Source organism: Myxine glutinosa, chromosome 3 (assembly GCF_964187855.1).
Source record: "Myxine glutinosa chromosome 3, kmMyxGlut1.1, whole genome shotgun sequence".
Lineage (NCBI taxonomy): Eukaryota > Metazoa > Chordata > Myxini > Myxiniformes > Myxinidae > Myxine > Myxine glutinosa.
In genome coordinates, this window is record NC_136263.1 from 155,119,890 (window position 1) to 155,132,436 (window position 12,547).

At 40.1% G+C, this 12,547-nt stretch overlaps 1 protein-coding gene across 1 annotated transcript in view; it reads left to right on the plus strand.

Annotated features, from left to right (window-relative positions):
• The window catches only part of LOC137423113 (epidermal growth factor receptor kinase substrate 8-like), a 240,726-nt gene that overhangs the window by 3,893 nt on the left and 224,286 nt on the right, over positions 1-12,547 (plus strand). The window lies entirely within an intron of this gene.

Below are 12,547 nucleotides of genomic sequence, written 5' to 3' on the forward strand. Positions count from 1 at the left end.
ATAACACCAGGTGGGTTAACTCAGCCTGTCATCCTTCCAAGGTCTTCAAAATGAGTACCAGCTGACTGGTAACATCTACTTCTACTCCATTATCATCACAGCAGTATGTATGTTTCATCTACTCCACCAAGAGGATTTGACCGAGAAAGCTGAAACTTACAGGGATCAATGATGGCACCCTGAAGTTGTGCATGTGCAAGTTTTGTTTGATTCCATCAAGTTTTGAGAGAAAATAGATTTTCATCCGTCTTGGCATTTTCTTCCTTTGGATGGAAAAGGGAGGAGAGGAGGGAGCTGGTGAAGGGTGGGTGTAATTGCAATTATCCCAGATGTATAAGCCCAATGCATAATATTTGCACAAAACCAGTCCGTATGTTTTCGTTTCATATACATGACACAATGTGCTGCCAATAGCAGACCCCTGCTTTGCTGCCAATAGCAGACCCCTGCTTTGCTGCCAATTGCAAACCCCTGCTGTGCTGCCAATTGCAAACCCCTGCTGTGCTGCCAATTGCAGACCCCTGCTGTGCTGCCAATTTCAGACCCCTGCTGTGCTGCCAATAGCAGACCCCTGCTGTGCTGCCAATTGCAAACCCCTGCTGTGCTGCCAATTGCAGACCCCTGCTGTGCTGCCAATTGCAGACCCCTGCTGTGCTGCCAATAGCAGACCCCTGGTTTGCTGCCAATAGCAGACTCCTGCTTTGCTGCCAATTGCAAACCCCTGCTGTGCTGCCAATTGCAGACCCCTGCTGTGCTGCCAATTGCAAACCCCCTGCTGTGCTGCCAATTGCAGACCCCTGCTGTGCTGCCAATTGCAAACCCCTGCTGTGCTGCCAATTGCAGACCCCTGCTGTGCTGCCAATTGCAGACCCCTGCTGTGCTGCCAATTGCAGACCCCTGGTTTGCTGCCAATAGCAGACCCCTGCTTTGCTGCCAATTGCAGACCCCTGCTTTGCTGCCAATAGCAGACCCCTGCTTTGCTGCCAATAGCAGACCCCTGCTTTGCTGCCAATAGCAGACCCCTGCTTTGCTGCCAATAGCAGACCCCTGCTTTGCTGCCAATAGCAGACCCCTGCTTTGCTGCCAATAGCAGACCCCTGCTTTGCTGCCAATTGCAGACCCCTGCTTTGCTGCCAATTGCAGACCCCTGCTTTGCTGCCAATAGCAGACCCCCTGCTGTGCTGCCAATAGCAGACCCCTGCTGTGCTGCCAATTGCAGACCCACTGTTGTGTAGCCAATTGACTTGTGGAAACACCATTTGGAATTTCAATGAACACCAGTGTTTCCAACCACAGCGCTAATTGCTGCTTGAGATCGAGCTGTGTTGCTGCTTGTGCTTGGCTTTCTCCGATTAAGCTTGACGTCACTTCTCTGCCAATAAGCCGATTCCAGGAAATTTAAAACGAGAGCTTTACTGGGATTAAGGTAATTCCCCTTACTGGCTGCACCATTTCATGGCAACAAAAATCGTGATAGCTCAATAATTATCAGCAAGACATCTTAATTGAGCTATGGTGCCACTTTTTATGTTTAATAACCTGTTGGGATTTGGGTGTTGGCAGGTGCATGTTGAGTAGGGAGATAATGGGGCTTCCAGGACACCCATGTATTTAGTTGGGACTTTTCCCCAAACTGCCCATTTTTCCCCCGATTACCGCGACACCCCCTTCTCCTTTTACATGTAAGTGAATGGGGGAGTCCTTACTTAACCTCCAAGGACCACGCGACATTCAAAATTCCTCATTGATCCTATGAATATTTGCTCATTTTCTAATTTTTTAAACAACTCCATTCTCTTATGGAACTCATCCCCATCTAGGATATTGATAAACTTTACATCAAGTACCTTTCTCTGTGCGTTTATAAAATGATATGTTTCACGGAGGGACCTGGTCTGTCCTCCTCCCGATCCACATACCATTTTAAAATTATAATATTTATTATCCGGTTGATAACCATCAAAGTTCTCACTCCACTCTAATATATTTTTCTTCCCGCCCTCCATTACCCCACTTAACAAATGAATACGTTTATCCGTCTTGAGGACCTTCTGACACTCTCAACCTCTCGGATCTGGTATTTCTCACACTCATTATGTTTACCATTTATATACCAAGGTTGATTACACCTCCACTCTTTAGTCTGGTTGGTACTTGGTTCTATCATTTATATAATAGTAAAAAGGCGGCGGTAGCCCGTTAAAATCCCTAACCCCATTATCTTATCACTAATATATGGATGGTTGTTGTTTAATGGCTTGTCAGTTTTGTTTTTTGTAATTCTTGTGAGTAAAATGAACCCAAGATTTCTTCTCCATTTAAATCATATAATTTGTAGGTCCAAGGGACTGTATCCATTACATCAATGATTTTAAATAATTCACGAGTCCATTTTTGTGTATAACCTTTCTCAAAATGACTTTTCCATTTGTATATTCTTACAATATCACCAACTTTAAACTTGGGCTTTCTCAAATTAATCTCCTTTTCATATTGTAATTTTGTAAATGTTTCCAATGGTTTTGATTTTGTTGATGAATGAACTGTATTATTGTAATTATCTACAATATCCTGAATTAAATACACCCATTTTTGAGAACCGAGTTGTGTGAATTTTTTATATAATTTCTCTTTTAAAGTACGATTAAAATGCTCAATAACAACTGCCTTTCCTTCATTAAAGGTGCTGTATAATTTAATACCCTTCCCCTTAAGAAATTTCATGAATATTTTGTTATAGGACTCTGTTCCCTCATCAGTCCATAACTTCTTTGGTTTCCTTTTATCCCGATCAAATATTAGCTTAAAGGCTAACATTAAAGTATCACCCCTTTTATTTTTTAAAGGGACAACCCAGGCAAATCTACTCCTCAAATCAATAACGGTTAAAGCATACCTGTATCCCCTGTCATTATTCAATTAAATTAAATCAGCGGACCATATGTGGTCGGTGTATTTAGAATAAACCTTCCTTCTTTTAAACTTTGTGATTATAGGTTTGTGTAATTCTTCAGCCAAAAGCTCCTCAGTCTTGATGACATCATTAGAGCCTAATAGTTTTTTGAGGAATAACCAAGACCAAGTTTCAATTTAGCATTTATCAAATTTCTCACAATAAACCTATCAACTTTCTCTCTCAACGTTGGATTTTGTATCAAAGACAAATTATACAACATTTCGCTGTCGGCTTTATGTTTTTCAGTCAACGTAGTGGTTTTCCCATAAGCAATATCATGCTTCATACACACTTCGTCAACCCTATTTGTAGGTTTAGACCAAGGTTTAGGATTGTCAGCCTCATCTAATCTTTTATCCAAGTTTGTTCCTGGACCACAGAAAGAATACCCTGGAAGGTGTAATTCCCCTGGAATTCCAGTTGTTGTAAATTTACTTCCTGACAGAAACTTTTGTATGTCTCCTCCTCTTTTAGGAGAGATGACTTGGCACTTTTTAGAGCCACACACTTGACATATTCCTTTTTGATAAACTCTATTATTTTTAGCTTTAACATAAGATATTTTTAGATTTAGTTTTCTTTTTACATTTGAGACAATAACTCATATTTATTTATCAGAAAAATTCCGACAGAGTATCAAAACCTTTTTGGTTTTCAACATATACATTTCAATCTTTATTTTTAAAACATAAAGAATCCTAAGGAATGCCTTCACTCTCTCCTCCATTTATTTACAAATAAAAACTAACTAAAGTCAATGACACCAACATCATCAATCACATAATCTTTTCCTTCTTCTTCTTCTTCTTCTTCTTCTTCACCACTTTCTCGTTTAAATCTCCTCCCTGAAATTGAAGACATTGACGTTGTTATTTTTGAAACCATTATCTTCAAGAGTTGTTAATTCTTTAATTTCCTCTTCGGTGCGTTGAGATTGATTTATTTGCTGTAATACACTCAATCTTTTATGAATCTCACTGATTTCCATCTTTTTATATTTTTCCTCCCTCTCTCTTTGCTCCCTTTCCTCCCTCTCCTCCTTCTCCTTTTTCTCCCTCTCCTCCTCCTTTTTCTCCCTTTCCTCCTTCTCCTTTTTCTCTCTTTCCTCCTTCTCTTCTTTAACTCCTTCCTCATTTATCTTAGCAATTTTTGATATCAATATTTTCACAGCATTCATTCTTTCTTTATTTTCCTCTTCAGTGAGTTGAGATTGATCTTCTTGCTGTAATACATCCACTCTTTTTTGAATCGCTCTGATTTCCATCTCCCTCTCCTCCCTCTCTCTTTGTTCCCTTTCCTCCTTCTCCTCCTTCTCTCTTTCCTCCTTCTCTTCTTTAACTCCTTCCTCATCCCTTGCTACCCTTGAGCTTGAGCCCCAAAGAATATTATACATATACTCATCTGGATTTTGAGATATTCTTGTATCTATAATTATTTTTCTCATAATAGGATACCAATAAGATTTGTTGACGATTTCTAAAAGAGTTTTATATTTCATAACTTTGAGAAGTTCATTTTTATTTAATATTTTAAACAAGTCTCTATTTGTGGGTTTAACAATATCAGTATAAGGCCCGTTTTTAATGACAAAATTCCCATGTATATGCTCCAAATCATAAGGGATGTAATACCGAGCACCCTTTTCTTGTAGGTATCCTTGAATACAAAAATTATAATTCTCTTGTAGTCTTCTTCCTGCCATTTATGTATCAGAAATATATGTGAGATTAATATTATGACAGGTAATACCACCCCATCTTCCCACTACCAAATTGGTTTGTATTCCTTGGCTTTCTATCCTTATCTCATGACCTTCCTTCTTTGTCATGCTAACCATCGCTATACTATCATATATTTTTCTTTTCTTAAAACCATGTATTTGTTGTTTATTAATTGTACTTCCACATAAATCCTTATCCTCACGAAGTGGATAATATTCATCTTTACGAGACTGATTAAAATCATGTAGATCTTCTATGTTTATTGAAAAAGACCAATTATACCCTAAATCAGGCATATCATACCCCCATTTATTAATTCGCATATTAACTATATGTCCTTCTTTATAAAATTCAATTGTAAGCAGGTAGTTAAATTCAATGAGGAAAGGTGTATGGTCAGTATAACCAGGTGTTGTGGTTGTAAATTTTACTTGTTTAACAAAACGTGCTGTTTTCTTAAAAAATATATATTGTGATAAATCACTAAATCTAATTAAGTCATTTGCATCTGTAGGGTTTGGATAATTGATTAATTTATAAGTATTCTTCATATTAATATTTTTACTTACACTATATTTTTGTCGTTCAGCCTGTGCCTTTGTATAATAATTTGATAAATCAATATCCTGAGAGGATTTTCCAAAGATAGAACCATCTTTTCCAACATAAGTCATTTATATTAGATTAAAAATGATATCATAAAAATTTTCATTATTGTTGAGTTGAAATAATACATATAAACATAATTGACCACAACATTTAGAATTAATTTCTTGAACTTGAAATGTTTGATAAACACCATTCTGTAAGAATTGTATTACTTCAACAGGTGGTGGCATACCATAACTATCAAAATAATATTTATCCTGACTATTATGAATACAAACCCAATGAGAACCATTCTGTGTGTCTAAATTCATAATAATATTCTTTGTATTCTTATTTATATGTATTAATTCATCTCTCATACACATAACCACATTATCAATTTTTAGTGTTTTACAATACTTAGTAAGTTCTATATTTGACGTTGTATTCTTTCCAAATTGTTTAAACCATTTATCCATTTATTTATGAGAAAGATACAATCCATTACCCCGTTTAGTTAGTTTAACACCCGCTTGAGCGATAGAGGAAAGCATATCTCTAACCAACAATCTAGCTTTATCAGGTAGACTTTCAAGTTTTTGAGCAAAATCTACAATTACACCACTTCCACTAATTTGTTTCTCCAACTCCTTGTTATGTCTTTCCAATTCTTTTTGAGCTTTTAGTTGTGCCTTCCTTTCGTTAGCAGTTTTTACCGCTGCTGAAATACCACCAGTCAATGCTCCCGCCGCACTTAAACCAGCAAATAAAGGAATTAGAAACAGGAGAAATCCTCCTCTTGACTCGTCTATTGAATATTTCTTTAACATAGGTTTGGTCATTTTAATTTTAAGAGATCCAACATCATTTAGTGTTTTTACTTGTGTGTGTGTGAGTATAACATCAATTCTTACAGCTCCTTTTCTTTGAATTGTATTAACATTAATAATACAAGGCTTTTGATTTTGAATACAAGATGTTAATTTATTAAGATTGATTTGATTAACATATACCCCAACCATTTATTTATGAGAAAAAACCTATGTGATATTAATCATAACACCATTATCTGTATTAATCTGTAATTATGTTTCCTCCAAAAGCAAACAATATGCATTAACCTCTTCAGTCTCCCCTCTTTCAATGTATAGAGAAGTATCCACTTGATTAGACTTTATAGTTTCCTTTTGAGAACTCAGGTCAATTGCGTAGATTGTATAAAGTTTTTGAAATGCAACCATATCCAAAATAGGATCATTATTACCATTACTTTCACACACCTTTTGGTAGTACTTGTAGGCTTCCGCATAATCATTTTTTCCCCAATCAATTCCCAATCTATCTCGCGGATAAAATGTGCCATCAAGAGAAACCCGAAGTTGTTTCACCTTAGCATTATCACTCAGCGCATTATTCTTATCAGTGCCTTCATCTCCATCTGGTTTCTTAAAAATGAGCCATAGGTATCGTGGCTTTCCTTGAAGAACACCTAAATTCCAAGTGTAGGTAGTGTGTTCCAGTTTAACGTGTTGACATCTTCTTTTAAGGTATGATACATTTAGTGGTTTCTTTGAGTTAAGTCTTCTATTTAACATCTCTTCCGTTTTAAGATTAGGAGTATATTCACTAATATACCAACACAAATCATTAATAACAAATTTATTATTATCACCAAAAGCATTTTGAGCCCCAAAAAGCAATCTATTTACATTATCATTCCTTTGTAGTTGAAATCTAATTTTAAGACCATACAAAACTTTGTCATAATCACAAAATCCAAATATACCTTTCAGAGGTACTGCTACGGTAAAACTATTCTCTGGTTTTGTGTCATCATTATACATTGCCTTCCTTTGACTATAACCAGGGTCTGTGTTTGTAATAATAATAATAATAATAATTCATTTATTTTGTATAGCGCTTTTCCAGAAGCCCAAAGGCGCTTTGACAGAGTGGAAAACATAATGCATAACAATACATGAAAACAACAATTGCAAAAAGACAAGAATCAAGAAAACAAACAGCAGCGATATACGGCATATATATAAGACAAGAATCAAAAAGACAAGACAAGAATCAATAGGGAAATATTTAAAGCAAAAGGAGGGAGAAGGAGAAGAGATAGTCAGGGGTTAAATGCTGTGGGTTGAATGTTGAATGCAGCGTTGAACAGGTGGGTCTTTAGTGATGTTTTGAATGTGGTGAGTGAGGAGGAGTCTCTGATGGTGTGAGGTAGTGAGTTCCAGAGGGTGGGAGCAGCGATGGAGAAGGCCCTGTCCCCCCAGGATCTGAATTTGGTCCGGATGGAGGGGGTCAGGAGGTTGGTACCAGCAGAGCGGAGGTTGCGGGTGGGAGTGTGTCTGGAGAGGAGGTCAGCCAGGTAGGATGGGGCCAGGTTATGGAGGGCTTTGTATGTCAAGAGGAGGATTTTGTACTGGATTCTCTGGGGGATGGGGAGCCAGTGAAGCTTGTAAAGGACGGGGGTGATGTGGTCACGGGTCCGGGAATGAGTGAGTAGACGGGCAGCGGAGTTCTGAATGTATTGGAGTTTATTGGTGATTTTTGAGGGTGAACCATAGAGGAGGCTATTGCAGTAGTCCAGACGGGACGTGATGAAGGCGTGGATGAGGGTTTCTGCAGCCGTGGAGGAGAGGGATGAGCGGAGACGGGCAATGTTTTTCAGGTGAAAGAAGGCTGACTTTGTGATCTGTTTAGTGTATTTGTCGAAGGAAAGGGTTTGGTCAAAGATGACGCCAAGATTCCGGATGTGAGGGGAGGTGGATACTGGGATACCGTCGATGTTGAGGGCAAAGTTATGGGTGGATTTTGTGAGCGTTTTTGGGCCAATGATGATTATTTCAGATTTATCACAGTTAAGCTTGAGGAAGTTGATTTGAAGCCAGGATTTTATTTCAGTGATGCAGTTTGTCAGGATAGAGTGGGTGTCGGTGGAGACGGACTTGGTGGAGATGAAAAGCTGGATGTCATCGGCGAAGCAGTGGAATTGGAGACCATGACGGCGGATTAAGTGACCGAGCGGGGACAGGTAAAGGATGAAGAGGAGGGGGCCAAGAACTGAACCTTGGGGGACACCTTGGGGGAGGGGAGCAGTGGGGGATTTGCAGTTATTGATGGAGATGAACTGGCATCTGTCAGAGAGGTATGATTTAATCCAAGAGAGGGCAGTGCCGGTGACGTTAAAGGTGGATTCAAGTCGGGTGAGGAGGATAGATAGTGTGATCGATGGTGTCAAAGGCAGCGCTGAGGTCGAGGAGGACGAGAATGTTGAGGTTGCCAGCGTCAGAGGAGAGGAGAAGGTCGTTGGTGATTTTGAGGAGAGCAGTTTCAGTACTGTGGTTGGAGCGGAATCCGGATTGGAATGTTTCATACAAGTTATTGGCAGAGAGATGATGTTTGAGTTGAGTGGCTACAGCGCGTTCCAAAACTTTTGACAGAAAGGGTAAGTTGGAGATGGGTCTGAAGTTGTTTAGGGTGTCAGGGTTTAGACCAGGTTTTTTTAGAATGGGGGTAACAGCAGCAATTTTGAGGGAAGGTGGGACGATGCCTGTAGACAGGGAGGAGTTTATTGTTGCAATGATAAGTGGAGAGAGAGCAGGGAGGGAGGCTTTGACAAAGCTGGAGGGGATGGGGTCAAGAGTGCAGGTGGCAGTTTTCATTCCTATGAGGAGTTCAGAGAGGTCAGTAGGAGAGATTGGGGAGAACCGAGACAGGGGATGGCAGGACAAGGGGGGGCAGGTGGTTGGAGGGGGAGCGGGTGCGGCGGTGGTCAAGCTGTTGTAGATGTTGTCAATTTTGCGTTGGAAGAAAGAGAGGAAGGAGATGCAGTTGTCTACTGTGAATGACTGGGTGGTGGTGTTCAGGGGGCGGAGGAGTTTGTTTATTGTCGAGAAGAGTGCTTTTGGGTTTCCGGAGCCAGAGTGGATAATTTGAGAGTAGTAGGCAGAGCGGGCGCGGGAGAGGGCATCTTTGTAGTGTTGTATGTGGTCCTTGTAGGCTTGGGAGTGAACTGTGAGACCCGTTTTATTGCGGAGTCTTTCAAGTTGGCGAGCACGAGTTTTCATCAGGTGGAGTTCAGGGGTAAACCAGGGAGCAGAATGGGTGAAAGAAACTGTTTTGGTTTTTACAGGCGCAAGCTGGTCAAGGCAGGAGGAGAGAGTGTGGTTGTAGTAGTCAGTGAGGTCGGAAGGGGTGTGGAGGTCAATGAAGGGAGAAGTGGACATTTTTTCAGAGAGGGTGGATGAGAATGAGGTAGGTGAAAGAGCGTTTAGCTTACGGAAGTTGATTGTGCGATAATGCCTTGGTGTTGGGGCGGGGATGTTGATGGTCAGAGTGATGGCTAAGTGGTCAGAGAGGGTGAGGTCGGAGCCATAGAGATGGTGCAAATTTAATCCAGTGGAGCAGACAAGGTCCAAAATGTGACCACGGATATGGGTAGGAAAGTCGACATGTTGAGTGAGGTTAAAGCAGGTGAGTAAATCAGTGAAGTCAGTGGTTATTGTGGAGTCAGTGGAGTCCATGTGGATATTGAAATCACCAAGGAGGAGGATTGAGGGGGAGAGGGAACATAGCTGGGTCAGAAAGTAGGAGAAGTCAGACAGGAATGATGGGTGTGGTTTGGGAGGGCGGTAGACGACAGCCATGACTGACTGCGTGTGACCAGAGAGTTTTAAAGCCAGGTGTTCAAATGATGGAGCAGATGAGATGGAGATGAGGTTGGTCTTGATGTCTTGACGGTGGATAACGGCAATTCCACCACCTCGGCCCTCCGAGCGTGGTTTATTGACGTAGGAATATCCATTGGGTGTGGTGAGGTTGAGTGTGTAGTAGTCCAGAGGTTGTTGCCAGGTTTCGGTGAGACAGAGAAAGTCCAGTTTGTTATCCAGGATGTATTCGTTCAGGATGAGGCATTTATTGTTGAGGGACCGGGTGTTGAACAGGGTGAGCTTGATGTTGTTTTGAACAGCAGGGATGAATTCAGGTGATTTAGCCAGGGTTCGTAGGCAAGAGGTGCGATCGTGTGGGTTGCTGTGACCAGGTGCGCTGGGACGAAGAGTGAGAGTGCGCTGAGCCGACCAGAGGACGGGGATGGAGTGACCTGATTGCAAATAAACAAACTTGCGACCGGAGCCACGGTGAATGTACCTGGGTCGTCGGAGGAGTCCATTTGATTTGATGGCAGAGATGCATGATGGGGTGGAGCGGGTATTGAGCAGAAGAAGCCTTGCGGCGGAGTACTTCAGAGCCATGCCAGGCAGGAGCGAAGGGACGAGTACGAGGCCAAGGTCGAGGAGGCAAAGCGGCAAACGCAGCGGCAAACGACTGCAGCCGCTAATCAAGACCACAGCGGCAAACAAGGCCACAAGGCCACCGGCAAACAAGGCCACGGCCACAATCAACGGGAGCGGGCCTTTCGAATTCCGTATTCCGTACCATCAAAAGCAGATTCCGTTATCCAGCCGGAGAACACGCGGCACGTGCGGGTGTGAAAAGGCAGGACAGGTGTGAGATGTCAGGTCAGAAAGGTAGAAGCAGACCCTGTACATCCATCCAGTCGGAGAAGCGGCGAATATGCAACGCCAGCGTCCTCTCGCAACCGAACCCCATATACCCGTTGTACCCGTTGACATATCAGGAATAAAACCTTCAACAGCTCCCTTACCCATTCTATCACCAAACGAATATAGTGTAAATTTCATCATTTCAGATGTAGCAGAGACATAATCAACCGCTTCAACCTCTTGTGTTCCAATATACAGGCGGACACTATCAAACATTTTCCAGAAGAAATCATTTACGAGTGTAGCATTAGTATTATTCGCAGCCTTAGTGAATTTAAATTTACACAGCAAGAAACTATCAGCTATATTCAAGTAAGTTTGTTGATTATTTATTTCAAAACTTTTTGTTCCGTTTGAATTCCAGTCTGTTCCTGTTATAGCATTTACCTTAAAATAGTCTTCCTTTTTTGTGGAGTTTGAAATGATAATTGTATCATCCAAATCATAGATACTATCAATCGCTTCCATACTTGTATTTATATAGTATTAAAATCGTTGAAACCCTGACCCAAGTATTTTAATGATTTTTTGTCGTTCTTGTGAAGATAGTTGAGTTTTACCTTTTTTTATTTCTTTGATTGCTTGTAATTTATGAGACTCCTTTTGAGCATCTTTTATACTCTTTATAGCACCCGCAACGGAGCCCACGGCAGAAGCAGTTGAACCAATTAGGTCTTTATGTTTAAGGATGGTTGAACCAATACCCATTAGAGTATCAATTATCCCATCTCCTTTATTTCGAAATTTATGACCTACACCTTGTTGTCTCTTAGGTTTATAGTATCCTTTACCCACATACCTTGTATAGTATGGTGAAAGGTACATGCCCTCCCCTGTAATTATTTTATATTTTCCCAACTCATGTTTTCTCACAATAACCATTATTTATTTATTGAAAAACTTCACGTAGGTGAATTCTGATGGATATAATTTCATCATTAAAGGATATCATACGATTATCTTGGTCGGTTATCCTAAAATTTACTCTGTATATGGTTTTTCCTGACACAGGTAAATAGACAAGATTTTTTGGTTCCATATTAAATTTATAACCAATCGGGGTTGAGTATGCACTGAATGAAAATATTGTATTTGTTCTTATTCCATCGTTATAAGCACCATCAATCAAATCACAATGAATTAATACTGAATTTATACCGGAGGATATTTGGATAACATTATCACTGTAAAACGTACCGTTAGTTTCAATCTTTTTTGAAGAGAAACCCAATAGCTCTCTAAACGAATTTTCAATCGTGAAATCAACTTTATAATTATTTTTAAGTTTAATAGTTGATTTTGAATTGTGTTTTTGAATATCTATTACAATATTTTTTGGTTCATCACCTTTTTCTTTCATAAGGCGAGAGACTTCTGAAGATATTTGAGAAATCTCGTAAGCTCCAGGTGAAACGGTTATAGTTTTATATCCACTTCCTGGATTATAACTAAACTTGTTGTTTTTCTCTGTGATATTAAACAAGGTATTATAAGTTTCCATCGACAATAAAGATGCCTCATATGAGGTAAGGGGGTCAAGTTGTAGTGGGTAAGGGAATGAAGCTGTGTAATCGCTCGTTGTGAAATTAAAACTAAGAATTGTGCTTCTCATCTTATTTAATATCTAATAAAATATCTTTGTATTGACATTTATTAATTATTTTCATATTCATCAACTGATCTAAAATGGCTGAGGATTCATT